Below are 27,322 nucleotides of genomic sequence, written 5' to 3'. Positions count from 1 at the left end.
ACCTTTTTCTTACATACTTGTGTGGCAACACTGAGTCAGAGTGAGTCATCCTTTCTGCTTTGTAGATAGACAATAGCAATGGATAGGTCAATGTTTATTCACTTTTCATTCCTTAAACAAAGGATGGGATTATCTTCTTTGAATATAACTACCTTCAGTGTGCAATTTGAAAAGAACTGATTGTCATTTCTAAGTATAGCCTTGCCAAGGACTTCTTGAGCTTTTCACCACTGTTATGTTTTTTTTTTATAGAATATTGTTGCCACTGGTTATATTTAAACTGTTGGGAGAACATAAAGTAAGTCTTGTAAGAAAGTTACACTGGGATGAAAATGAGAGGTCATCTGGAAAATAGACAAGGTCATGGACTCCATACCCCTCAGGGTACAAAATCCTGTAGGTGAAGCAGCTTAGGATGTGATGGAAGGAAATGAAGGGGAAAGCAAAGCATTGTGCTAAGTGAATAAGTCCCATCTGTTAAGCTTTAGGTTTCTTTCATAAAGCATGGAGGGCCACTGTCAAGACATCTGTTTTGTTTTTCCTCATAAATAGGAATGTCCATTGAGTTTTTCATCTTCAATTTAAATGGATTCATAACATTATCAATATCTGAGAAACCAAAATTTTGGGGTGCATGTCAATTATGAGTCACTTTTCTAAAGAAGACTGTTCGGGCTTATGGGAAACACCCACTGAGATGCCATTCTAGGGTGGGAGAAATATAATAGTGGATGGTTGAAACAAGCCCAGAAAGCCATAGATTTTAAGAATGAAGGAAGACATGGGGAGAATAAAATGGCCTTCAAGATAAGCCCTACAACTTTACTAACTTGTTGAGTTTTCTTCATTGTTTAGCTAACTCTGAAATAGTATCCTTTAGAGATTTTTCCTTCTACATTACACAATTTCCCCTTGTATGTTTGCCAATTTTATGAGATAGATTATTTCAACTACTCTCTGGTTCACAGATTTCTGGCAGACACACATATGTGCAGTGACTCTAAACTGTAAAATCATTAAATATGGAGATTTAAATTTAAGTGTGTATGGTTGAGTGTGTATTTGTTTTAGCACTGAATGGTATTCTAAGAGAGAAGAAAGAAATGTATTTTTTTCAAAAAGTTGAACAAGCTAAATTTATGCAACAACTATTGTTTAAAGTCATAAATGCCAGAACAAAATTATTCAATAATTATATATATATATATGATGAAACTCAGTTTTAAAATCTCTTCAAAGAGTTGTTATGCATAATTATAGAATGAGATAGAGCAGTTTGAACCTGCTCAAAGCTCAGTATGGTGGCATCTGGTTGGTGCCCTGGCATCACAGTGGCATCTGCTTGGTGCCCTGGCCTCTTGGAGGCTGAAGTACAAGAATTGTGTGTTTGAGAATAACATAAACCAAAGCTACAACAACAAAAAAATCCTTTTACCTATAAAAACATCATACTTTTTTTTTTTTTTTTTTTTTTTTAGGAAACAGGATGAAGAAATTACTTCAAGAGTTTAGCATGACTTGATCATTACACATTACACAAGATGCTTACATGTGCAGTTTTTATGTTTCCGTTTCAGTTAAAAATAAATAATATCAAATTACAGGGTAGAGGAGAGGCATTGTTGTGTACAGTACTTGCCATGAAAGCAAAAGGATCTGAATTTGATCTCCAAGAAACTACATAAAAAGCTGCCCAGGAGCAAGAGCTTATAATCTAAGCACTGTGGAAACAGAGACAAGTGAACCCCTGGGCCCCTGGGGTTTTCTGGCAAACCACTCTAGCTGGGTCAGTGAGCTCTAGGTTCTGCAAGAGAGATTGTCTTAACAAATAAGATGAAGAGTAACTAGGAACACATACAACGTTGACATGTAGCCTACACACACACACACACACACACACACACACACACACACACACTACACTGTTGAACTACTACTTTCTTGGCTAGCTCTTGGTGTCAATATCTGAGATATAATAGTGAACTATCATTATATCATTTGAAAGACAGGGCAATGTATTTCTCATTTTATAAACATATAAATAAATATTTATCATGACAGTTATACTGTATCTTGACTTTGCAGGTTTGTTTTCTCTGTTAAAGAGGAGAGATTTCTATGAAGTGCTTTTTTTCTTTTAAAAGACAGCAGATTTATATTAAACACTACAAGTCAACCCAAACTGCTGATAAACAAGACATTTTGAGAATGTAAAGGTAGAATTTTCTAGAGAAAACATATTCTCTTTTATGTTGGTCCATGTAATATGCCAGGAGGTGAGTTAAAAGATCATATAGAAGCCAGGTGGTGGTGGTGCACACCTTTAATCCTGGCACTTGGGAGGCAGAAGCAGGTGGATCTCTGTGAGTTCGAGGTCAGCCTGGTCTCCAAAGTGAGTTCCAGAAAAGACGCAAAGCTACACAGAGAAACACTGTCTCAAAAAACCAAAAAAAAAAAAAAAAAAAAAAAAAATCATAGGCCCCAAAATAAAGTTTTATTATCAGTTTGGGAAAGGAAAATGTAACAGGTATAACAAATTCAGGGTCCAAAGTGGATGAGTTTTAAGCAGGTATGTATATTCTATGGGAGGGAAATGTATAAAACACAAATTTTCAGGGACACATCACCTGGTGATGCAACAGGACCTGTGAGTAGAATCAGATTTTTGATTCAGGCTTGGAGAGGAAAACTGGAAAAATAAATAAATGTATGGGGAATTACAATACAAAACTTCAAAATCTGTGTCTATATTAAAATCTTAAACCCTCTATGCCATTCTCTTTCAGGTTGCAAAGGCAACCCTGGTTATTATATCAAGGTTAAATTACCCACCCAGGAGCATATGAAATGCAGGGCAAACCTTCAGAGTGTCAGTACTCAGTCTCTGGCTCTGGCTTGTGATATTGTCCACTGGGTAGTAATCAGTATGGCTTTGTCTAATTCCTTTCAGTGACCATGCAGCTATCAGAGCAGATAGCACAGAGGCCATAGACATCATCTATCAGTGTTTCAGCAGGACATTTAATGTCTTTCCAAGAGGGTCACCAAAATCGTTTTGGCCATAAGAATGGAAAATAGTAGTGTGATCTATTGGGCAGATCATGGCTATTCTGGCACACAAACTACATGCTCATATATAATTAGCCAATGTTTCTTATCCTTCCTACTAATCTATTGGAACCAGATGTTTCTCTGCACTGGGTGAATGTTTTGAACTTTGGAGGATGTTTATTTATACCTATGGCTTTTATCTACCACATGATATAAAAATTAATGTTGTTGTGTATTACCAATCATCTCCTCAAGCAGCCTTTAGCTAATACTCACAGATATTAGGAAATGTTCTCAGGGAGAGATCATTGTTCTATTATGATTAAATCTATCTTCTAATGTGGAAAAGGCTACTCTTTGTATGTATCTCACTTCTTTAATCTGAGTGGGAAAACATATTTCAAAAACAAGATAAAATAAACAAACAACACACAAAAACCTGTTCCTAGAATGGTGCCTTGAAAAGACATGAGTAAGATAAACTACTCAAGAAAAAAGAGTCTATGTTTCAGTAATAATCTGATAAAATAAAGTAAGAATATACTAGATTGTATTGCCTCATTATCAATTTGCCCCATGAGAATAAAGGAAGTTCACCTCTTCTGATTATCTTTTCCAAGAGAGGGCTGCTACAATGTAAGATTGCCCATCTGCTTAGGCCTTCTTAGGCCTGCTTAAAAGAAATCCTCTTTTTCCTCCTCACCTTTCTCCTCCTCTTCATCTTGTTTTGCTATGATGTTGACCAGTGAGGCCCTCACCAGAGATTACACTGACATGGGCTGAGATCTAGGGCTTTCAGCAACCAACATTGTCAGATAATCAAAGTTTTTACTCTTTTTTTTTTTTGTTTTTCGAGACAGGGTTTCTCTGTGTAGCTTTGTGCCTTTCCTGGAACTCACTTGGTAGCCCAGGCTGGCCTTGAACTCACAGAGATCCGCCTGGCTCTGCCTCCTGAGTGCTGGGATTAAAGGCATGTGCCACCATCGCCTGGCCAAAGTTTTTACTATTTACAAAATACTTAACATTGGTTATTTTGTTACAGCAACAAGATGCCTCCTAAGATTCTGGGAAACTTTCCACTACTGCAGTCACTATGAAAAGTAATATGAAACAAACTGTCAATCTGAAAACTTGAAAGATTCAAGATTTCATTAAAGACTATTACTAAGTTTAAAAGAACAATTAGTTATGTAACAAATACACAATAAAACCCTAATATTGTACTTATTTAGTTTGTAAAATTAAATGTTGGAATTACTCAGTGAGATCAGTTGTACAGCTAAAGTTAATTTTAAAGTCAGGAAACCCTAGCTTTCAAAAATAACTTAAGAAATAAAAAATTAAAACAAAAATGCATCTGAAATCTAAGGGGAATCAAAACCATAGCTGGGAACATTGTAACAAACAGTAAACACTTGAATGTTGCTCATTATACTAAAGACTGACAGTGTAATGATAAGTAAGATGTGATCTGCACCCTTTACTTTTGGAAAATACATAGAACCCAAGAACAGAAACAAGACTTTCTACTTCAGTTGTCCAAATTTGGAAATTCTATTCACTTTGAATATGAGAATAAGCCTTTTTTTCTTGTAATCTTGCTAAAAATAATTGTTATATTCTGATAATCTCTGGCCTTCTTTCTTTCAGGTCTGAATTAAAAAAAAAATTATACACCCTCATGCCTCTAAATCATTAGTCAAAAAATGGAAGTGTGTAGGCATTTTGCCTCCTCCAAACAAGGTAGCTGTATAAAACATAAACTTGGGTCACCATGTTCATTTAGCTTTGATAAGTTAGAAAATGATGGTGAAGTTGTAGGTAAGCATAAGGCTATACAGAAGGAAATACATATTATACTTCCTTCCAATTAAACTGATTGCAAGCAGAATTAACTCAAATGCCGATGGAAACACCAAGATGCTTCCCTGTATCCACAGCTCTCCAGCTCCAACAAGACCCAACATATTTGAGACAAAATAGCAGTCGAATACAAAACCAGACAGGAGCATGTCCTCCACAGATGCCATTAATTAAGCGTTCACAGCAAACCTTTATCTTCCTCTTAGTCCTCCACTCCCATGGGTTTAATGGAAGGAAAATGCTAAAATTCTACATGCAGAAAATGCTTAAATACTGTTGAGATTCTCACATCCATTATACATTGCAACAGGGTACAGTGTCTTGCTTCACATGTATGTCTTACTCATATATATGTGATATATATTTGACACACATACACACATATTTCACATCTTTTCAACTACAGTGCTGCAGCCTGTATGAGTGACGGCTTCCATGATCAAAATACTAGAAAAACAGCACTAGGATAATGGGAATATCTTCAAATTATAAGAAAAATCAGATACTTGATAAATTCTTGAATGTGTACTGTTGACAGGGAGAATTTATCCTTTGTGAATGGAACTGAAATTGGCCAGAGGATAGTTTAATTGAAAGAGTTGGGGGCAATAATAAAAGTAAATAATAATAATAATAACGTGTGATAAGCTAAATTATAGTACTCTGGTAGTAGTAGACAAGTGAAAACCATGCACTAGAACACACTCGAAAGTCTCAGAAGTTGTTTACATTCCTAGACGAAAACACACTCAGCATTCCGTCAGTCACCCCGAAGCTGTCCCTTGTTGCACCTTATGTCCCGGTTGGCTTTGTTTTCTGCTGAAGTCGTTGCTCTTGGGCTGAGCAGGCAAGCAGAAAACGAGTTTCTACCTCACTGGACAGAGTATGGGAGACACCAGTCTGTGTGACACTTATTACTTTATATTATCTGGAAAGTCCCAAAGAGATGAATTTCTTCTTTCTACAAATCTGTATAAAGTATTTTTTAAAGTGCTCTTGGAACTTTTGTTAAGGTAATGCATCCACGTATGTTTGTGTCTCTTCCTTCTCTCCCTCTCTCCTTTCTTCCCTTCTATTGACTCTGATGTCTTTATTACAATGAGGGAAACAGTGTAGATGCTGTTCCTAAGGATTTTTTGTGCAATCCAACAGCCATCTGGATATGGATACAAAAAGTTTCTTTTTCCTTTGACTTTCTTCTCAATTGCTTTGTTCTATTATCATATCCATAAACAGGGTTCCATGGAACTTTGACATTCCATAACCTATGTTAAAATTATATTTTATTATGAGTGCTTGAGTAGGTTAAATCCTTCTGAAACCATGGTGATCAATGATGAAACCTTTAAGAAAATAAGGATGGAGTACCTACAGCCTGTTTTTAACTGCCATTTAAAGCAACAAAATGGCATGAAGCTGCTATCACATACACAATCTTCAAGACTAATTCTTTACTGTACATAAAATAATTATTTGCCTTTGCATCAGTGTATTAGTTATCCATTTACTGACAAGCTGTGTTTATGTTTTCTATAGTAATATTTGCTAAAGCTCCTGCTTTTAAACTGAAAGAAACTTTGCTCATCTAGTGTTTTATAATTTCTTAACTAGTCATAAATTGTTTTCTAGAAGGTTTCCCTCCTTTAGGCCATCTCTGAGTGGACAATTATCAGTAAGTCAACACTTTTCCTAATTCTCCAAGTTTCTCTACTGGTAATCACATATCAACAAAATTATTCTGCCAGGATTTCAAGGCTCTGTCGCACACTCACTGTTATAATGTTTTTCTCTCTGCTGTGGTAAAATATGTGAACAAAAGCAAGTTAAGGTAGAAATGGTATGACTCATAGTTCAAGAGTATACTCCATGATTGTGCAGCAGTCAAAGCAGGAGGTGCTTGAAGCATCCCCACAAGCATGCTTCGAGGCTGTCTTTTGAGTGATTCTAGACGGTCAAGCTGGTAATTAACATTAATCATCACAATCCATCCATCTTTTTAATTCTCCCTCCTCACCATATTCTCTCAAATATCATTTAGTAAAAATTCTTTCCATTTCACTACCTGTTTGGTAATGTACTGTACCTATATAGATAACAATTAACAGAATTTATATTGACATTCTCTTATATACACCCATCATATTGGGGTTTAAACATCTTATATCTGCATTCAATTGCATACCATATGATATGACCATGTCACAATGGCTCTTGTGTGAGAGACTAGCTTCTTAGTTTGGCAATGAAGAGAGAGTGTGGAACTTAATGTGGTGGGGTTAATGGAAAGTCCTTAGGACTTTTGGGGATATATTACTGGAAGGGGTTGTAGGACTACAGCCTCTCTAGTGCCTTGTCTATCCAGGTAATCTCTTCCTTATGCATGAGTTCCTCAATAAACTGACTGAGTTCATTGCCATGCCTTTGAAGTTTCACAAACATAATATGAATAAACCTCTTTTCTTCATAAAGTAGACTCTCGGGATTTTGTTATGAATAGGAAGGCATACAAAATTCAATAAGACACCATATTTGTAACTAGTATCTTCAGACCCAGGTTTAAGAAGTGAGGATAATGTTTATGCTTAAATACAAAAACCTTAGTTTAAGTGATACGAATACTAAAAAAGGAGGTCAATCTAAACATATGTTTCAAATCTTTAAAAAAGGCAATTAAAGTTGAGTTTTATTCAACTTTGAGTTTTATTCAAAATTTGTTTATTTATCTTTGTGAAAACAGAACTCATGTGAAAAGGTAGTTATTTCAAGTAGTATTCTATTATGGATGGGCAGGATAAATGTATGTTGGTTTCAATTAAAAAGATTTATAATTTAGAATATTATTGTGGAATAATATATATAAGTTTTATTTTTCCTTTAAATAATGTTAAACGGTGGTGTGATCAATACACACTAAAGCTCAATATATTTCTTATATTTACTCTAAATATATGATAAACAATATAGTACCTTTGACAATTAAACTCACTGCCAATGAGAAAACATGTCTAACAAGGTTAAAGTGATCAGTGAAATTTACTATACTTTTATTTTGTTTTAGTATTTTTGGTTTTTTGCTTTTGTTTGGTTTGTTTTGCTTAGACTGGGTCACATGTAGCACAGGCTAGCTGCTCATTTTCTAATTAGCTAAGAATAGCATAGAACTCTTGATTGTCCTGACTCTTTTCTCAAGTATATATATTACTAAGCTCAGTGTGATCTAGACAAATTTGTAAACCCTTAACAGAAAGTCAGAAAAATATAAGTCATTTAAGAAACCACTTAAAGAAAGAAAAAACAAAATGGATAAGTTGAAATAGTTGAAAATGATGCAACAGAATGAATTGTCACACAAAACAGCTATTTTACACATAAACATGGACAATGCGACACAGTTCTGAAGTGGAGCAGTCAGGGGCCGTTAGAAGCAAAATGGAGAGCTCATGATGTCACTGCTTGTGCATACCACACACTGTGTGTGTGTCAGAAGGAGGCAGGGTCAGAGGCACCCATCTTCTCAGTAAGTTCTCAGTTTACCCAGAGCAGTCGTCACACTAGACTCAAAAACAAATGGGAGCAAAACCCCGGGGTACAGTGACTTGTCAGCTTGCAATTAAGACAGGTTTGTTATGGTTTGGTGATTACCGTTCTCATAAAGAGGAGACAGACAACATATAAAATTCTGTGTTTTGAAAGCAAGGATGGGAATTACCAAAGATATAAAAGTGCCTAGAACAAAGCAACAAAACTTTTATATAATATCAGTTAGCTAGGGAGAATGCATTGTTTTGAGAGTAATAACTAAAGATTAATACCAAAACTATATCAAAGAATACTGTGTATTCAATGTTACTAAGAGCTTAATACATATCTTATAAAATCTCCAACAGAATATTGAGAGGGAGTAGTTTTAACTGTATGTTTCAGTTATATGTCACTTTAGGGACTTGCACAATTTGGTCAAGATTACACCAATAACAGATAACAGAGATGATCCTCAGTCTAGGTTTGTTTAACACTGTTGCTCAAGTACAATGTGATTTAACTAAACCTCAAATTCTAAAAGAAGAAAGCAATCTACAACACACATGTAAACCTCAGGATATACAAAAAATAGCATTCACATATTAAGATACTGTGGTTATATACGATACATAAAATAGATGCTATACTTAGTGGTTCAGAGGAAGACAACTCTAAATGTGAGAGGAAAGCACTGAAAAGTGATTATCAATGTTTTTTCATTTCAGTTTTCTAGTATACTGATCTCTGTCTTTTAAGCTTTCTATTTTATTCTCAAAGCATAATGTATATCGCCTAAATATCTGAAAATAGGTTCAAAGAAATTACTCTTAATGAATGACCTGGAGTCATAAGAGTCTGTAGTAAAGTGAATAAATATTTGGGATGGAAGAATTCTAATTACCAGTCTGTCTACCTGTCTGACAAGGATTTGCTGAGTCTTTCCTTGGTGTTATGTTCTGTGGTTATATAAAGATGAATGTCTCTTGTTTAAGAATATGCAGTTTAAAATAGAATAGAAATGTTTCACTACAGGCTATAATTTACCACAGCCCATTTCAGAAAGAAAGCTAAAATTTTTTCTCAGGGAGCATAAAATAGATTTCAGTTGACTGATACACATATTGCAACTGAGAGGCAACTTGTGCTGTAGTCCCAAACGGTCAGAGGAAATCCAAGGTCCATAAGTAAAAGAGTTTTTGGCAGCAAACACCATGGACAAAGGGCATGAGCACATCAACATACATGTGTCCTTGGATCTACAGTGCTGACCATGGAGTGTTCATGTATGTATGGAGAGGAGGGAAGGCAATTAGATAAAGTTTAGATTAATAATGTAAACAAAAAAGTGACTGAAGAGTTTATATACAGAAATGATAAAGTAATGAGTATTTATCAGAGAGTGTCCTTGAAAAATTTTACTGTTATAAATAGTGCATTAACTATTAAATTCAACACACATAGATGGAAACTGAATTTCGCAGGTAGTGTTTTAACAAAATCATCATCATCAACAACAGCAAAATACTCAACTCATTACTACAAAGGTAGAAGCTAATATTCAGATGGCCAAAGCTTAGTCTATAAACTTTGACTTCTGTGGTAAATAGTTTCCTACTTGAAAATTTCTAACTTTGGTCTCTAGCTAAGATAGTACCTTCCCTAAAAATTGGTTATTAGATTGTGTACTCTCTACCTCATCTAAAATTTAAGGATATTTCACAAATATTTTGGTTCCTTTTACCATTTCCTTGATGAAATTTCGACACAATGGTCCTTAAAACATTTTTACTTATACAATTCTTAGAGTGTGTTCCCTGAGCAAACAGACATTATACTAGGTTCTTATGGTAGAACAGATGTCAAAAACAAACCATACGGAACTTGAAGTTATGACACAGTAGAGAAAAAGGAGGTCTGACTAAAAAGTAAAGGATGAAGATTGAAGCTTTCTATTGAGAAAAAACAACAACAACAAACAAACAAGAAATACTGTTTCAGATATTGGAATAATATCACAGAAAATGAGGACAACCCAACAGTATTGGTTGCAGGCATTGGCAATGACTTTTCTTAGTTCCTGAAGTACTAGTTATTTTTAACACTTCTGTTTTTTTTTTCACAATATTCTCATATTTGTATACATTATATTAAAATGCATTTGGTTATACAAATATCTATTATTGTTGGGGGTGCTATATACATACAGGAATGTAGAGTCAGCTGAAAATGTTGTTCAGTAGACTAACTAAAGTTGCAGGGCACAAAGAAAGACATGGGATGGCATGTGATATGTCTTGAAAGTCAAGGGGCTTCCTGTCAGTTATTCATATTACTTACTTCAAGAGTACTGACTGGATGATATCACTTACACATGGAAAACATTCTGCTTGAAGTGCAGAATCAGTGGGGTAGAAATATAGGTAAGGAAGGAGAACATGCCACAATTCATCAAATGTCCAGGAGCAAAAGATGATCTGCCTTTGAACAAGTGGTAGTAAGTGGTAGATGTAGGACATATATGTGATATTAATAATTTCATGTCATATCTTACTATTTTACTTACGTTAACTTACTTCAATTTATAAATTTTAGGGTAAATTCTATTATCTCCACTTTATGAATGAGAAAAATCAAGCAGAGAAAGGTTTATTAATTTCTTCAAGTTCCCAGTGCTTGCACCTAACAAAATTTGAATCTAGAAAAATGAAAAGTTATAAAGTAAACCATTTCTAGAGTCAGGGTCTTAAGAAGAACACACAAAGGATAGATTGTTGGAGACCACAAAAATATTCAACAGTGCTGGGGATGTGTTTCTGGATGCTGTGAGTGTGTTGCTCTGATTGATTAATAAATAAAATGCTGATTGGCCAGTAGCCAGGCAGGAAGTATAGTATACACAGTGACAAGTAGAGAGGAGAATTCTGGAAAGAGGAAGGGCTGGGTCAGGAGTTGCCAGCCAGACACAGAGGAGGCAAGATGGCAAGACAGAGCTGAGAAAAGGTATGAAGCCACATGGCTAAACATAAATAAGAATTATGGGTTAATTTAAAGTGTAAGAGCTAGTCAATAATAAGCTTGAGCTAATGGCCATACAGTTTGTAAATAATACAAGCCTCTGTATGTTTACTTGGGTCCAAGCGGCTGTGGGAATGGCAGGTAAGAGAGATCTGTCCTGACCACCAGTAGGCTGGGACACAGGAAATCTTCTGGCTACACAACAGATGACAACTGGTATTCATACAGCGGACCCACCAGATGAAAAATTCTCTGATAGAGGAACCTCATCAGGAAAGGCTTGTGGGCCACTGCCTATGAATGACTGATTGCTTCTGTCTGTAATTTTCTTGTGTGCTACCATATTATCCCTTAAAACAGCTGTGGGACCCTTCCACAGACTACTGGCAGTGTGCTTTTCACTTACTGGGCACAGTTACTCCTATGAATTGACAGTAGGATGATTTCTTTTTATACTTGATATTCAAACCACACAAAGATGCAACAAAGAGAATTACAGAATGATCTCCCTCAAGACATTGATGCCAAAAATACTCAATAAAATATTGGCAAACCAAATCCAAGAACACATAAAAAAAATCATCCATCATGATCAAGCAGGCTTCATCCCAGAGATACAGGGATGGTTCAACATATGAAAAATCTGTCAATGTAATCTATCACATATTTAAAACCATACGATTAACTCATTGAATACTGAAAAAGGAGATCAAGGGGATACAAATTAGAAAGGAGGAAGTGAAACTTTCACTATTTGCAGATGATATGATAGTCTACATAAGTGACCCCAAAATTTCTATCAGGGAACTCCTACAGCTGATAAACTCCTTCAGTAATGTGGCAGGATACAAGATTAACTCAAAAAAATCAGTAGCCCTCCTATATACAAATGTTAACTGGGCTGAGGATGAAATAAGAAAAACATTACCCTTTACAATAGCCACAAATAATATAAAATACCTTGGGGTAACCCTAACTAAGCAAGTGAGACCTGTATGATAAAAACTTTAAGTCGCTGAAGAAAGAAATTGAAGAAGATATCAGAAAATGGAAAGATCTCCCATGCTCATGGATAGGTCGGATTAATAGTAAAAATGGCAATTTTACCAAAAGCACTCTACAGATTTAATGCAATCCCCATCAAAGTCCCAATACAATTCTCCACAGACTTGGAAAAAAAATACTTAACTTCATATTGTAAACAGACAAACAAACAAAAAAACCACAGGATAACTAAAAGAATCCTGTATAATAAAGCAACCTCTGGAGGCATCATGATCCCTGACCTCAAGCTCTACTATAGAGAAATAGTAACAAAAACAGCTTGGTACTGGCATAAAAACCGACATGTGGACCAATGGAATTGAATTGAAGACATTAACCCGCACACCTATGAACACCTGATTTTTGACAAAAAGCCAAAACTGTACCATGGAAAAAAGAAAGCATCTTCAACAAATGGTGCTGGCATAACTGGATATCCACATGTAGAAGATTGTAAATAGGTCCATATCTGTGACCATGCACAAAACTCAAGTCCAAGTGGATCAAAAACCTCAACATAAATCCAGCTACACTGAACTTGTTAGAAGAGAAAGTAGAACGTAGTCTTGAACTCATTGGCACAGGAGACCCTTCCTAAATACATCACCAGTAGTGCAGGCACTAAGAGCAACAATTAATAAATGGGACCTCCTGAAATTGAAAAGCTTTTGTATGGCAAAGGACACGGTCAATAAGACAAAATGACAGCCTACAGAATGAGAAAAGATCTTTACCAACCCCACATCTGACAGAGGGCTGATCTCCATATAAAGAATCAAAAATTAAAAAAAAAAAAAACAACACCACCACCACCACCAAAAAAAAACTAGACATCAAAATACCAAACAATCAATTTAAAAAATGGGCTACAAAGCTAAACAGAGAATTCTCAACAAAAGAATCTCAAATTAGAGGAATTGTTTAATACTGTTAGTCACCAGAGAAATGCAAATCAAAACAACTCTGAGATACTATCTTACACCTGTCAGAATGGTTATGATCAAAAACACTGAAGACAGCTTATGTTGGAGAGGATGTGGAGAAAGGGGAGCACTCCTCCATTGTCGGTGGGAATGCAAACTTGTACAGACACTTTGGAAATCAGTATGATGTTTTCTCAGAAAATTGGGAGTCAATTTTCCTCAAGATCCAGCTATATGACTCTTGGGCATATACCCAAGGAATGCTCAATCCTTACTACAAGAACACATGCTCAATTATCTTCATAGCAGTACATAACAGTTCATAATAGCCAGAACATGGAAACAATCTAGATGACCCTGAACCAAAGAATGGATAAAGAAAATGTGGCATATATACACAATGGAGTACTATTCAGCAGTAAAAAACAAAAACAAAAACAAAAAAACATCATAAAATTTGCAGGCAAATGGATGAAACTAGAAAATGTCATCCTGAGTGAGATAACACAGACTCAGAAGGACAAACATGGTATGTACTCACTCATAAGTGAAGTGAAGCAAAGGATAACTAGACTACAGCCCACAGCTTCAGAGAAGCTAGCTAATAAGGAGGACCCTGAGAGGGACACATAGATAGCCCAGCAAAGGAGAAATAGAGGAGATCTTCATGAGCAAACTGGGAGTGAGGAGGGTAATGGAGGGCAAAGAATGGGGGATGAGAACATAAAAAAAATGGGAAGTTCGAGCTGGAACAGGGACAGAGTTGGAGAGCAAGGAAAGAGATATCATAGGAATAGGAAGAAAAAGGGTACTAGGGAAGTTGCCAGGAATCTACAAGAATGACCCCACCTTAGAGTACTAGTAATAGTCAAGAGGGTGCCTGAACTGGTCTACTCCAGTAACCAGATTAGTAAATACCCAAACTGTAATCATAGAGCTTTTATCCAGTTACTGCTGGAAGCAGATGCAGAGATCCATGGCTGGGCACCAGGCCAAGCTCTAGGAGTCCAATTGTTGAGAGGAGGGATTCTTTGGGCAAGGGACATCGAGATCATGATGGGAAAATGTACAGAGATGACCAGCCACACTAGTGGAAACCCATGAACTATGGATCAATAGCTGTGGAACCTCTATGGGACTGGACTGAGCCTTCTGAATAGGCAAGACAGTTGTTTAGCTTGAACTGTTTAGGAGGCCCCCAGGCAGGGGGATCGGGATACATCCTTGGTGCATGAGTAGGCTTTTGGGAGCCTGGTGCTTAAGGTGTGGCACCTTGGGCAGCCTTGGTGCAGGGGGGAGGGGCTTGGATCTGCCTTAACTGAATGTGCCAGACTCTGCTGACTCCCCATGAAAGACCTTGACTGGGAGGAGGTGGGAATGGGAGGTGGGCTGGGGGTAGGGCTGAGGGACAGGGGGAGGGAGAAGGGGGGTCTGTGGTTGGCATGTAAGATGAATTTTCCTATTGGAATTACTTTTTCAAAACTAGGTATTACAATACTTGTCTGTCTGGGACTGGGTAAATGCATCAGTCAGCAACCTGAAAACCTGAGCCTCACCCTTGGACACACGTTATTTTTCTTATTGTATGTCAAGAGTTTAAATGAATCCTTAGTACTTTTCTGTATTAAATTTGTTTTATTTTCTAGGTTAGAGTTTTCAGAGAAATGTTTCAAATGCCCTCACTTTGGTTACTCTCAGGAAGAGCAGGGGATTCAAGGGAACAAACAGGTTGGGCTGGGGAGAAATGCAAGTCTCAGGTCATCTTTCCATTTTGTGACCAGCCTCCAGTCTTCCTCATTGACCCTGGGAACATGGCTGAGTACACAGCTTTTTGACCTTTGGGAAAGGTCACAGTTGTGTCCACATTTTAAAATTATTCCTGCTATATAAGTAAACACACCCTATATGATCAAAGAGCTCTGCTGCACACTAAATATTGACATATCAATAAGCTTTGACAAATGCACAAGCACAAACACACAATGTTTTGTACAAGCAGAGCATTGAGAACTCCACATGTTCAGGATTTGCCTAATTGAGCTGCAGATTAAATAAATGTCCCCTGCTCTCTACTGTTCTTCTTTCTAAGTGAGTGAACTGTTCCTTAGAAACTTGAAACCAGCTCCTTTTCAGACTTGTAAACTTTACTAGTAGGAATTTTATGTGGCGGTAGCTTTTCCTAGTTAAGAGAAATAGAGCATTATTTGCTGAGATAAATACAACAACACATTCATCTTACTCCTCAGTTAGGTGATATTTTTAGAAGTTACCCATTATGTTAGTTGTCTTTATCCATTAATTTTAAACCATGGTTTTTACTATTATCATTAAATTAAAAACTAGTCAAAAGTCTTGAATAATTTCTCCAAATGAGAATATGAATACAAATGTCAAAAAACATTTGAACTAATGTTCAACACTGTTAATTACTTGGAAAATCAAAATCACAACTAGATGCTAGTTTATATTCAATAGGACAGCTGCTGTTTTTTTAATTAAAGGAGAATAAGTGTTTGAAAGCAGATAGAAAAATAGTAATGCTTATACATTGCTGATAGGAATGTAAAAGTTTTAAGTGCTATGGAAGAGTTTGATAATTACTCAAGCACAATGTGGAATTACTGTAAGGTTTATCACTTGTGCTTGTAATAAATAATAAAAGCAGGCACTTTAACAAATACATATGCATTCATACACATACCAGAATAATTCTAAATAACCAATATGCCCCCCAACAGATGGAGATATAAACAAATTGGAGAGTTATGGTACAATGGATTTCTAGAGTACAAAGGGAAAAAACTACTGATACATGCTAAAATGTGATGACTGCTGGAAATATTACTTAAAGTAAAAGTAGCCAGGCACACAAGGTCACATATATATGATCCCATTTATATGGATAGCCAGAGGATCTGGATCTCCATGGACGGAAAACACTCCCCGGAGAGGAAGGAGAGCGGGAGTGGAAAGCCACCCCTGAATAGGTGCAGGAGTTTATTCTGATGGGATGAAATGTTTTAAAATACATAGAGGAGGTGGTGGCTGTGCAACAGCATAAACATACTAAAACCAGCCAGATTCTTTACTTTTAAATGGTTAATTTGCTATGAATTTCACATTAATTATAAAAAGCTGTCCTTAGAAATTATTTTTACTTTCTAATATTTGATATATGAACAAGAGTTGCTTACATTTTAAAACCCTTTTACTTCTGAACTTTTTGTTGATGCTTTATTGCAATTAAATGTTAATTTCAAATTCTTGGCAGTGGCTAGCAGCTCCAGAATTACAGGATTTTCCTTGTAAAACACGTTCTGAGCTGAGGTGTTTAGCTTAGTGGTAGAATGCTGCCCAGTACAGGCAAGGCTCTGGGCTTGATTCCCAGTACATTAAAAAAAAGCAACTCACCCCATATGAATGAATCTATTTTGGTATGTAAAATAATCATCTCTATCAGCCATAACTTAAAATTTTGCTTAATTATTTGTATAATGGAATATAAAAACCCTATATCTAGGTTGATTAATCCCTTGGCTATTCAAAGTACTTACAGTGTTAAGAATGTTGAACAAACGTTTCTCCTATGAGTGTTTATGCTTGATATGCATTTGGAACCTTTCTCTAACTTTGACAATAGCAATTCCACTGCATATTTTACATAATCAATGGCAAGTACATATGAGAAACACAATTTTCCTATTTTGTCAATTTTACAGTTGTGGCCACCAGCAGGTTCTATTTTCGTTCTATTTAGGGGTAGTATTGTCTCATCTGCATGTAATTAACTGAAGCCACTCAAATTTTATTTCTATATTTTACAGTCCAGCATTTATTCATTAAGAATATATTACAGTATGAATGGGAATTTAGTGCAATGAAAGGGCTCTGTTTTATAAACTTAAAACAATGGAGCACTCTCTCCCATTTTACTCGCATGACTATAGTATCTTACTTGGTAAAGAAGCCCACCCAAGCTTATTCTTTTCTCCTTGAATATACATATTCAGGGTATGGCTGCTTTCAGGGTGTGGAGTTTTAAGAACTGTGACTTTGGAAGCCACATAAAAGACCATGAGGCAAAGTTTGTACAAACAAAAGTAAGAGGTGCTCTCTTTAAAGTACCATGAAGATTTGGAATAGGATAATGGATCAAGGAACAATACAGAAATGATTGCTATCCTTTAGATACTAGAATTAGCCTGTGACCCCCCACCCAGGGGGCAGAAGTGGGGTGGTTACTATGCATATGAGGCCAGTGTGGTCTAGATAGAGAGTTTCAGGCTAGCCAGGGCTGTGTAGTAAAATGTTTCACTTTATTTTAAGATTTAAAAAATATTTTAATTTATGTGTATGTGAATGCATTCCCTGCTATGATGGACTGACTATACCCTGGAAAATGGGAGCCACATTAAACCCCCGCCTCTTTAAATTGCAGACAGTTACTATTTTCTCATTTCTAAACAATTTAACTTTTACAGGATGCTGCTCATCTAGAGAAACTGAATATCATTTACTGGTGTCTAATGCTACTTTCTTTAAGGTAAAAATATTAGATGCCACCTAACTATATTCCTTTATGGGAAATGGGCTAAATCATTTGTGTGGGAAATCTAAAGAGAGTATAAAACTAATAAAATTTCTAAAAATTAAAACAATAACTTGTATGGAGACATAAATGCAAATATGAAAATTGAAAAGCATTTCTTACGTTTTGCCTGCAAGCATTCTTTCCTACTCAGGGGGATTAACTATAGCATGGCCTCCCATTGATTCAGTCAGCTGGAGAACAAAGCAGTTCTCCATAGAGAGCCATGGCTGTGATTGCAGGGTTTTCATAAAATATCTGCTTACTGTCGCTTTCATCTGGATACAATTAACTCTATTTTATAGACAGTGAAATGCAATTCTTTATTTCACATGAAGTATTCTTTCAGTTCTTTCGGAACATGAAGTATCTGTGACTGCTGTAAAATGTTTCCCAAGCATCAGATCATTAGCAATATAGAGAATGATGCAGCCATTAAATATCAAAAGTGTTGAGAAGTGTGATGACAATTTTAAAAGTGACATTGATTTACACAGAGTGACATTCTGTGTTCGGGTTGTTATAATCACTGCCCACAGTCATAGGGATCTCTATTATTTGGTGTTTCTTGCTGGTTATTCCTTGCCCAAGAACATAACTTTGAAACAACATCAAACAAACGTGACATGGGTTTGTGTTTGCTTGTGTATTTGTTAATTTATCTTGTGTGTGTGGATGTGTCTGAACACATGCATCACAGTGGACATGTGCAGGCCACATGACAATGTGTGGGAACTGGTTTGCTTCTTCTACTGTGTGCATCCACAAGCACCCTTATTCTGTGAATCGTCTCAGCAGCTCCAAGATATTTTTTAAATCTATGTATGATTGCATTTGATGAAATATTTCTTCTTCATAAATTTAAATCATATGAAACAGTGCGCCTAAAACTTAAGTCCTGCTGTTAAGTAATGGTGATAGACCATATTTTAAATGGTCTTGAGATCATTTGGTTCCTTATGAGACAATACTATTTACAATTGATTAAGGCTTGTACATTTAACTCAGTTAGTGTCAACAAATATTCCATAGATTAGAAGATAAAGTTCACAGGCTTGTAAAATCATGTCTTTTTGTTGTTGTTGTTGTTATTTTAAGTTCTTAAATTTGCTTTCAATTCTCAATTCTACACAGAAGTAGAAATGAGCATGTCAATCATCTTTCAATAGATAATCCATGAAATATGAGCCTTTTGTGTATTTCTATAAGTAGTTATAGGTAAGTGATTCCTGCCATACATGAAAACTGGTTGAACTTTTCAAGAAAGATGACTTTCCTGAATGCAACATTGGGATTATTTTTGTTAGAACAACTTTGGACACTGATGACTCTATCACACTGAAGAAACTTGTGCACATTTTTTTCAGGTGTAAATTGTCACACTGAATGGTTTAGGAAATATTCACAACTTCACACTATTAATTAGCACATTAAGAAGTCTTTTCAGGTCAAGGCTCAAAGGAGGCAGTAAATACCCTAGTAGCCTCTAGGCACAGAGCACAAGCCTGCAATGAGGGCCAAGTTTAGTTAGAGAAACAGTGAGGACATGCCTATCTCTGTCCTGCAGAAATCAAATGGAATTTTGATCCAACTTCAAAGAGTGATTTAGTCACGTGGTTAAAATAACTTATAAAAAATAATTTCTATTCCTTCAAATAATAAGTAATAACTAAATAATTAGCCATTCAGGTGGTAAGAAGAATGGGAATAACAAATTAATCACTTTCAGCTTCAAATCTACTTGTATTACCCTGGATTCAGTATGTGTTCTTTACTGTTATCCACAATACTAAGCTTTTATTTGACATCTTACATAATTAAATGTGACATTCATTTTTTTTTTTTTACAGCAAATAAGTCCTTAAATTATGGGGCTATAATCAGGGTTAATAATTTCTCATATTATTTTCAAGAGTTTTCCTGGCTTAGTGGTACACACCTTTAATTCCAGCATTTTAGAGGCAGGGGCAGGTGGACCTCTGTGAGTCTGAGGCCAGCCTAGTCTATATAATGAGTTCCATAGGACAGCCAGGGCTACATAGTAAGGTTGTTATTTTATATCAACTGTTTAATTTGAATCTTTCACATCCCATTCTTATTATGAATTTTAAATAAATAAAAGCCTTTCTGATATTTATCTTTGGAATAACCTACTTTAACTTATTTAGCTAGTTCCTTTAACACTCTGTGTAGCTAACAAACTTATTCTTATCATTCCCTTACTGAGATCTTAATTATAACCCCAGACACAGAAGAACATCATAAAAAAGAAAGCCTGTTAAACAGTAACAAAATCATACAAAAGTAAAATTGATGTTGGGTTGGTGTAGTAATTCAAAGGACATACATCTTGATTTCAGATTATTCACCTTGAAAGTATTGAATAAAATAGATTTAGCACCTACAGAAATGAAGTGATTTATACATTTGAACTACGCAGCAGCACATGAAACATTATACAATGCCATAGGTGTATGTGTGACTATTCTCTATATGTATGCATATTAAAACAATATATATGTGATATAAATGTATGTTATGATATTGAATATGACAAGAAAATATCAGAAAATTAGTGGAACATATTGTTCTTTAACTGTAACTTATGTCTTGAAATATATCCATTTTTTCCAAATTTTTATATTATCAGTTTGTTATTTTATTGTTCTTAATAATAGCTAGTGCTGTATATCTTTAAGACCTAATAATTAATAATTTTTAGAAACAAACAGATACACAAGCATGCATTTATCTGTGTGTGAGTTTGAAGGAAGTATATTTGGGAGGATGTGTGTGTGTGTGTGTAGCTTTATTGATAATCAGCCTCACAGCTGTTCAAATAGAAACTAACATGAGCTGTGGAGAAATTCATATTATAAAATACTTTGGAAACTAATTAATGTTAAGTAATGCTGTATGTCAGTAAATTACATTAATCACAATCAGATCTCAGTTGAGAAGGGCCCCTTGTCTCTGTTAAATTGGTATGTAAAATATCTACTATTACATTTTGGCAGAGGTATTTCACTGATTAGCAAGAATAGAAATCTGTTTCTTAGAAGCATGCTAATTCTTATATTTTGAAATATGGATTTCTGGAGAAGATAAGAAAACATGGCCTTTTCTTCAGTATTCTGAATTTTGTTTTGAATTAATCTTTCAATATTGATTATAATAAATTGCAATATTATTGAACAAACGATAAACTGACATTTGTATTTATGCATTCATTTGTCTTAGTTGATTTTATCCTAAGACTTGATAATACTTTGCTAACTATTAATAACTCTAAGTCATTTTACTGCTATATTTTGAAAAACACTAATATACTGCTGTCTATTGAAATTTTAATGTAGTTGGATTTTATAACATAAAATTTAATCCCAACAAATATATGAACAACATAAAAAATGAAGAAAGACCAGAAATAGAAAAGATGATGTTTCTAGTACTTATAAACATCTTTAACATGTGAATATATTTTCTTACATAATGCCACTATAAACATGATTTCATCAAAATCAGTTTGAATAACTTGATTTTTATCTTGATTTTTCTTAAAAGGTAGGGCAATCACCCACGTTAAAAATCTTTCTTCAAGTCCTACTTAGTCATTATTTCTTAAATTCTTATTTTGGAAGAATACAAAAATAAAATTTTGACAAAAACAAAATTTCTACATCTTTGGCTATGGAAATTACTCTGAGAAACAGACACTGAAGGGTTCCAAAAAAATTAAAAATAGCTATCAAAATAGCAATCAGTGAAGCAAAATATATTCTTGTAACATTCAGCTCATAATTTGCATCTGTTTTTCTAAAGGATCCTGGCTTCCTCTAGATAAAAATAATTTTAATAATGATTCTGTCGGTTAAGGCTGGGAATAGGCTCAAACAGTTTTAATATGTTGTGTTTCTATGGAGAGGTGGTAATAGCCTATTTCAGTGCAAAAAGTATTATGCATTATTATTGAGGAATGATTAGTTTTCTGAAATGCATCATCTTTTTGACAGAGAAATCATTAAAGAATTTCTATTCTTCAGGCGGTATGAACCTTTGAATAGATTCAGATCTTTCTTGCTGGAGGCAAGTTCTTAGAATTTACATTGCTTTCTTGCAGTGGCTAATGTCACCTTCTCTCCTGACATGCTGAATTATCATTCCTTCCTGAAGTTATGGATTACCTGGGTTAGTGATGCAAATCAGTCTCATTGTGGAAGAGAAAGGACACAGGGAACATAGTTTGTTTCCTCTCAGCTATGAAATCCTCATGGACTTGCAGCTACAGATACTCCATGAACACATTTTTAAAAAGTGAATTGAAATAAATTCTGACAGTCCAATATTGCACATTTGTGAATGGGTGAATATTGGCTTGTTTATTTCAGGCTTAATGTTTGCTTTTTGTTTTAGTGGGCATTAAAAATTTGTGAAGTCCTTCAAACTGGAAAAATGGAAGCAGTTTGGTAATGAAGAAATTAAAACTAAACATTTTTTTGGTCAGGCATTTTTCTGTGCATTATATAAAACTGTGAACTCAAGTAAAGAAAATCCTCACCCATGAATAAAATCTGACTTTATATTCTACTAGATAAGAATATTATGTCATATGTATTATGTGTATTCTACTAGATAATAAGGATAATATTTCATATGTATTATGTGTAAATTTAGGAGTGAATGTGAGACTTAAGGTCCTAAGAATATATAAGAAAATTAGGCAGGAGGGCCTCTGGTGAATATAATCTGAGCAAAACCCCATCAAGTAGGAATGAGTTATAAAAAGATCTGGGAGAAATCCAGAAGTGCAACCTTGATTGGGATGATAGATGATGGGGGCACATCCCATTAACAGCAAACTGGTGGTCTGAGCAGCACAAGGAATGGGAGTGTGCAGGGACAGGCAGAGTTCATGGAGGAATAAAGTCCTTCTTAAGAAATGCAAGTCAAAACTGCCTTGAGATTTGACTACACCGGTCAGAATGGCAAAGATCAGTAAAACAAATGCTGGCTCATGCTGGTCAGAATGTGGGGTAAGGGACACACTCATGCTTTGCTGGTGGGATCGCAAACTTGTATTTCCACTATGGAACTCAGTGTGGCATAGATAGCCTTGGGAAGCTGGGAGTAGATTCACCTCAAGGTCCAGCTATAATATGCTTGGTTACAAACTCAAAGGACTCCATTTACATCCTACTACAATGATGCTTGCTCATTCATGTTCACTGCCTCTCTGCTAACAATAGCTGAAACCGGAATGCCTAGATGCCCACCAACAGATGAGCGTATAATTAAAATATGGTATATTTGCACAATGGAATTATCCAATTGTTTAAAAAAATGAAATTATAAATTTCACGCATAAATGGATAGAGCTAGAACAAATCATTCCAAGTGAGGTAAAATAGACCCCAAAGAAAAATGCGGTACGTATTCTCTTATAGTAGATATAAGCCTTTGGCCTTCAACAGACATGCTATACAATCCACATAACCACAGAGGTTAGGTTTAGAATAGTAACGGGTGAAAGGAAGGCTCTCTCAATGAAGGGGAAATAGACTACATAGTTATGGAAGATGGGGGTGAATTAGAATGGGAGAATTAAATAGAGATGGGGAGGGAAGTCAGGCACAAAGGAGTGCAGCGGTTTGAACGAGAATGGCCTCATAGGCTTTGTATTTAAATATTTGGTCTCCCAATTGATGGAACAGTTTGGGAAGTATTAGGAGGTGTGATCTTGTTGGAGGAAGTGTGTCACTGGGTTGGGCTTTGATGTTTCAAACACCCATGTCAGAATCAGTGTTTCTTTGTCTCTTCCTGCTGCCTGTGGCTCAGACTGCAAAGCTCTCAGCTACCACTACAGTGCCATGCACATCTGCTTCCTTCTATAGCAATCATGAGCTAACCCTCTAAAATGGTAAGCAGTCCTCCAGTGAAATGATTTCTTTTACAAAGGCGGTCTTGGTCATGATGTCTCCCCAGCAATAGAACAGTGACTGAGACAGGCAGAACTATTCAGAAGGGAAACTGACACTTGGGACCATTTGTGAGGGTTGTACTGAAACCTACAAACAACAGAGGCTTCTTAAAATAGAACCAAAATCTAAACCGAGTAGTCACCAAATGAACAGGGAGACAAGGCTGCTACCAGACAAGGCTACAACTAGACATCTTTTGCCACTAACCTATACCTCCAGAGCAAGGAATATGTTTCATTTAAATAAGTTTTTGGCCAAAGAAGCCCATCTGAAATCCCTGAACAACTCAGGCTGTTGCCAAGGCCATTTCTTGCTCTCCACAAATTGATGGGAAGGCCCTATTGCTGAAGACGAGACTTACATATCTCATAGATCATGGAAAAGTCAACCTGGTGTCTACCTGGAGGCTTCTTTACCCCTATTGCCAAATGTTTGTAGTACTGGAAGGTGCTTTGTACACTTCCGGGGAGAAGGGTGAACACCAGCCCAGCTGAAAACCCTGAGGTCTACAGTGATGACCTGCCTGCATGATAAACTGCACGATGCACAAACTTGTGGAAGTAACTGTAAGGTCCACTCAATGAGGTGGAACCCATGCCTGACACTAGATAGGCCATGGACCTAGGAGAAAACCAAATACTATTGTTTTGCTGAAGGAACATAGCAATAAACTGACTTCAAACAACATTTACCTATACCTATAGATCAATGTCTCACTCAGTCATGAACAGAGAAACTTCCTTCTGCAGCAGATGGGAACTAACATACAGACTCACAACTGGAAAATGTGCAGATGGTGAGAGACGTAAAATTCAGTCCTAAATGGGATGTCTCTATCAAATATCTCTCCTCAGGGCTCAGGGAACTCTGCAGCAGATGAGGTGGAAAGATTGTAAAGACCCAAGGGGATGCAGGACACCTAGGAAATAGTGTCTTCCAGACACAACAGGATGATGCACATATGACTTGCAGAGGCTGTGGCAACATGCCCAGGGTCTGCACAGGTCTAAGCTAGAGGGAGTCACAATGGTGAGTGAAGGGGACACAGGCTCCCATCTCTAACCAAGAAGCTACCTCCAACTGACAACTGTTTGCAAAGGAACACCGAGTGCTCTCTGATGGAGCCTCACTGGGTATACAAACCATAATGAAGAGCAGGGCACATGCCCAGCAGATGGCATAAAACTGAGGTAATAGTATTTTTGGAAAACTTTTTCAATCTCACACTTCTTTGTTTGGACATTTTTTACTTTACTAGTCCTTTGCTCGTATATTGTATTTTCTTATATTATATTTTCATGGATTTTATTTTCTTTGTGTCTCTCTATGTGTATGTGTTCCTCATGCTTTTTCTTTTTTGTATTATTTTCTTTTCTATCTGTTTTTTGAGAGAGAGAGAGAGAGAGAGAGAGAGAGAGAGAGAGAGAGAGAAAGGGAGAAAGAGAGAAAGAGAGAATGGAGTGGGGATGTAGAAAAGATTGGAAAGGAGATGGGGGAGGGGGATACCATGACCAGAATATATATTGCATGAAAAAATATCTTTAATAAAAAATAAATTCCTAGTATTGATTGAACTTTGTAGGATTCTACTAGTGAGTTTAAATTGTGAAGCAGGTAATATATTTGCTTACATAGATTTTAATCAGAAACTACCCTCCTTGCTTATTGGAGAACTGACTATGGGAAAAAGCAGAACACGGGAGTCCAGAGGCTGAACACAGAAAGATACTGACCTTGAACTGGCTTCTCACAGACAAAGGAAGTTTGATACAATCGATTCCTTGTAGCTGACCCCTCACTCACCATGCCAGTTTTAGTAAATGTAAACCGTGTTCATGCCCTTGAGCTGTACATCTGGCTATTAATCTGACACTTGAATATTTTTTGTTGTCTATTTGGAATGACCTTCACCTTTCTCTTTGTGATCCAGCAGAAAGCTCAGCCTTCATGTCCCAGAGTCCCCCACCTTGGAACCTTTTCTGACCTATTGGAAGCAGGAGATGCTGGTCTAGACTTTTATAGACTATAAAACTTACCTTGTGTTTGTTGTGGTGGGTCCTACCAATATCAGTATCAATACCAAGTATGCAACCATTCCGTGTTTGTTATATGTAGATGTTGACCAGGTAGTCTCAAAGTTGGAGTTATGCTCTAAGGCTCAATAAACTTAGGATGTTTCAGACTTAGCTATCATTTGGTTATTTTACTTAATATACACATGCCACCCATTATATTCTTTCTTGTACATTTGCAAATGCAAAGGGAAGTGTGAGAAAAATCCTAGTAGCTTGAGTCTCTGTCATAACTGAAGTAAAAGTTTAAAGTCACAATGAGTAGATGACCAATCATCATGAAAGCTACTCCTTCTACTGACTGAAGCTTGGAACACTACTTTAAAAGTTTGAAACCACAATGTTTTCCCATTTAATTATTTATGTGAATTTATAGACCATAAACATAAATATGTACTGCAACTCTTTAAATGTCACTTTCACAAAAGATTAAACAGATTCCAGAGCAGAGATATCATGAAGTAACTGAAAATTGAATGCAATCGAAATGCACAAGTGCCTATCTAACCATAGTTTTGTTTTCTGTACCCACATAAAGACAGTTTTACTTGTATTTGTAATATTTACTTCAAAATACTCTTTGAGAAGGAAATACAGAAGATAATGAAATTTCACTATAAATATGGAAAATTTAGATGTGAAATTTTAATTAATATGATTATAAACATCATGTCTTTATAACCATAGACTATGAATATATATTTTATATCATATAATATATAAGATATTTTATAACACATATAATATATTATATATAATAAATAACATAATGATATATGTATTTTAAAATTATATTATATTTTATAGATCACAGCCACTGTGTAGCACATGGGGATCAGTGGAAATAGTGGTATTTCAGACTATTATATTTAGAAGCTTCAGAGTATGAAGGTCCAGAGTTAAGAAACTACTGCACATGGAAAAATTTTAATTTGAGAAGATTTGTTCAAAACTGAACTGATACTTAAACCATATATAATTTATTTTATTAATTAGAACATGCCTGCTATTATGGGTAATTAACATTTCCCATTGCCATTTACATCTTTATGTCTAACATATTTATCTATTTCTTTCCTTGAGGCAAAATTAAGCCTCATAAAATAACCTCTACTATTGAAACCAACATAAAAATTAGTTATGCTTCTATAAGCAGTAGCAGTGAGTTTCATCCGAGATTAGTTTAAGAAAGCTGCCACAAACAAAATAAGCATGGATGAACTGGGCCTAATGGAGCATCCTTCCACCTGTACATCTTGGACAATA

At 35.8% G+C, this 27,322-nt stretch overlaps 1 protein-coding gene across 3 annotated transcripts in view; it reads right to left on the bottom strand.

Annotated features, from left to right (window-relative positions):
- Pclo (piccolo presynaptic cytomatrix protein) overlaps positions 1-27,322 on the bottom strand; it is a 341,154-nt gene that overhangs the window by 130,974 nt on the left and 182,858 nt on the right. The window lies entirely within an intron of this gene.

The sequence above is a fragment of the Onychomys torridus genome, chromosome 3 (genome assembly GCF_903995425.1).
Source record: "Onychomys torridus chromosome 3, mOncTor1.1, whole genome shotgun sequence".
Taxonomy (NCBI): domain Eukaryota; kingdom Metazoa; phylum Chordata; class Mammalia; order Rodentia; family Cricetidae; genus Onychomys; species Onychomys torridus.
Note: the sequence above shows the minus strand (reverse complement) of the source record. Positions and strands in the feature narration are given on the sequence as shown.